Source organism: Marmota marmota, unplaced genomic scaffold (genome assembly GCF_001458135.2).
Source record: "Marmota marmota marmota unplaced genomic scaffold, marMar, whole genome shotgun sequence".
Lineage (NCBI taxonomy): Eukaryota > Metazoa > Chordata > Mammalia > Rodentia > Sciuridae > Marmota > Marmota marmota.
Genome location: NW_026000020.1, coordinates 11,338,536 through 11,341,866, shown reverse-complemented (window position 1 = coordinate 11,341,866; position 3,331 = coordinate 11,338,536). Strand labels below are relative to the sequence as shown.

The following is a 3,331-nucleotide window of genomic DNA, read 5'->3' as shown; positions in this document are numbered from 1 at the left end:
GCCCTGGGCCAGGGCGGTTCCGGGACGGTTCCGGGAGCCGGAACTCGGCCGCCCCGCGCTCGGTGTTCGCTCCGATAAGATCAGGTTCTAAGAAGCACCCAGGCACTGAACCCTAGCAATCTGTCTGCAAGCCGCAGGCGAATTGCAGCCTGAAATTACCTGTTCTATGGCTGAATGAGCTGCCGTCAGTCGAAAACAGGTATGGTGACGTCAGCTTTCCAACATGGTGGCTGCTGGCCTCCTCTGTGGTCTGACAGGTGTGGAAAACCGAGATGGACCGCTTCCTTCCCCCGTCTCGAACCCAGAATTCAGCCCTGAGTACAGTGCTTGCACGGCTGGCAGAAACTGCAGCGCTGTATCCCTGCGTCACTATCTCCTCGTTTCCCAGCGCGCGCTGCAGACTCTAGCCACGGGGCGATTTGCTGAATAAGCCCTGATTGATTTATTTGTTCTAATCAGTTGTATGATACCACAATGCTTGTTAATACATTATACACAAATCTAACAGAATGTTTGAATTCTCTGGTTGTATTCACAGTAGGGTCACATCATTCATGCAATCATACATCTGCCTAGGTAATAATCTCATCTCATGTTCATTCTGTCTATTTATCTACTTGTTTTTCATTGGTGTGTTACAGATATCCATGGAGCTACAATTCACTGTGGTCATTTAGTGTCTGTCCCCATGTGAATGGTGACATTGTCTCACACTGTTTCCAGGCCAGTGTCCTCCTCAGTGAAAGTGGGGTCTCTGGTGTATGAAAGTCACCAGTGTCCTCACCATCCAAGGGACATGTTCCAGACTAGGCTGTGGCCAGGGAGGCGTTGGACTTGGGGCCAAGTGTAAGGAGCTCCCCAATGTGGGTATTTTCATGAATTTTATTTTAATGTAATATTTTTAAAAAGTTAAAATTTATGCAAAATAATTCAATATGAAAAAAGTAAGAAATTTAAAAAACTAATGGATCTATCTTAAGAATGAAGACTTATCAGTAAATTATTGGTTTGTAATGTGGCGATCTGTATTTGGAAATTACTTTGGTCTGTGAATTGTCCTGTTTCTGTCACCAGGTGGACTTGACCAGGGTTGCAGTGTGTAGTGAAGGAACATGGGATGGGATGCCACCAGAGTAGTTAAAAACCATCTCATCAGCAGACAGAAAGCTGTGCAGTGCACAGAGAAACCTGTGGCATTTCGTGACCTTGGCTGTCAGGAGAGTGTCCCCATGAGGGCAGAGCCCTAGGAATCTAGTTTCATGGACCAAGAACACCTCCTGAACACACATGTTCTGTCTGAGCCTGTTTTCTACATGTATGATGAAGACAAAGGACAGGCAGGGGTCTGGCTCCTCATAGCTCCATACCCTGAGAACAAAAGCAGTTCCTCAGCTTGGCTCTGATCACAGGAGGGCCCCCTGAAGAGGAAGGCTGCTGAGCCACCTTCCTGGAAGCACGCAGTGCCTGAGAGTGGCCAGCAGAGGGCAGCATGGAATCCTCTGTTTCCAGGTCAACTTCAGATTCTCCAGGTGTGCTGGGAGCTCAGAAGAGGTGTCTGCACCATGTGTGTATCATGCTCAGGAGCTGGAGAGAGCAGGGGAACCAGGTTATTGCTCCGGATAAAAAGATGGACTTTGGAACTGTTACAGACTCTACTTTTGCAGATTAAATGCCAGTAATTATCATTTTCTTTATTGATCTTCTCAAATTCAGGTGGGTCAAGTTTGAGCACACCAGGTGATGTCAGGTTAGGCACCATGGAGCCATGTAACCTCAGAATCATTGCTCTGGAGTGTCCTCTTACCTGAATGTCTCAGGTAAGAAATGCCATGTTTAAGTTCACACACATGCAGGATAAAAGGCACAGGTTGTTTTATTCACTAGGAGAAAAAAAACCCCACAATTTTGCCTGGATGTGTTAAGTGGGCATTTCCTGTCCTCTGCAAAGACCCAAGGATGTGTTCTCCAGATTCTGTGTAAAAAGGTTTATACATTTTCCTCAATCTAAAAATCTCAATTTTCTAGCTACAGAAACTTGGGTTGAAAGTTATTTTTTAGTATTTAAATATGTTGTTTATGTTCCTTTTGTTCCATTGCCTTGTTTCTTTCCTTCCTTCCTTCCTTCCTCCCTTCCTTCCTTCCTTCCTTCCTTCCTTCCTTCCTATCTTCCCTCCCTCCCTCCTTTTCTGGCCCTCTTCTCCCTCTCCTCTCTTCTTCATAGGATGTGTTATTTTTCAGCAGGTTTCATTATTTTACCAGCATTATTAGTCTATATTAATTGGCTTAACATTTTTTTGAGTAATGAATCCACTCTGAGTTATATTTGAGGAAAAATAGAAGCTCTTCATTAATTCTTCTGCCTGTTTACAGATTTAGTCTCTGCTCAGAACCCACTGTCCAGACAATGTGCTTCCCTATCTGCTGAGGGCTTTGTATGGGCCCTGAACCAGCCCAGCTGCCACATTTTATAAACAAAGTCATTGCCATGAGACCTGAGCTGACTCAGGCAGGCAGGGAAGCCAGATGATGTCCCAGACACCATAGTTCATGTTTCTGTGGCTCTGGGACTTCAATGTCTTCATAATTGTAGAGTTAGAAAAGCCATTAAAACATGTGCTGGGAAATTATGGTGAATTTCATATGGACCTAATTATGAGCTGATCACACATCCCTAGATAATGGATGTTAAATGATATTTCAAAGTACATATTATGAAACGTGCACATGTGTGTGATTGTGCATGTGTGTGTGTTTGTGTGTGTGTGTGTGTGTGAGAGAGAGAGACAGAGAGAGGGAGAGAGAGAGAGAGAGAGAGAGAGAGAGAGAGAGAGATATGTCAGGGTACACTCCTGATTTTCCATAGTTTATTTCAAAATTGCATAAAATAAATTTCTGAGAAAAAGATGAATTTCCACTCTGGTTGAAGACCTCTGATTCTTTACCTGAGTCCTTCCCTGGGCCCAGGTCCTCCTCCTTCTGCAGTGTCCACTCTCATCTGTCTGTTCATTCAGAAGGTCCCTGGACACCTTTGTGCTTGTCCTCCACATGCCAGGCCAGGCTACTGCAGCTGACAGGGCCACTCATGGGTGTGGTGAGAGTTGTGGCCCAGGTAGTCATGGTCCACATGACAGCTGCACCTGTTCCCTGAGTTCCCAGCACCTTCCCCTCATAGGGTAGAAAATCTGCTGAGGTGCTGCCCAGACCAGAGCTCATGTGGCAGCTGTGCCACCCAGGCAGTGAGGTTTTCATTCAGGGCTGTACTACTGTGGGAGGATACTCTTAACCTTGCTGGCAGTAAAATATTCCAGCATCATCAGGATGCACCCTGCTG

General features: G+C 45.6%; 2 long non-coding RNA genes across 2 annotated transcripts in view; both read right to left on the bottom strand.

The window, feature by feature from the left end:
* The window catches only part of LOC125618844, a 99,324-nt gene that overhangs the window by 21,702 nt on the left and 74,291 nt on the right, over positions 1-3,331 (bottom strand). The window lies entirely within an intron of this gene.
* The window catches only part of LOC125618846, a 48,457-nt gene that overhangs the window by 15,132 nt on the left and 29,994 nt on the right, over positions 1-3,331 (bottom strand). The gene's annotated exons all lie outside the window — the stretch shown is intronic.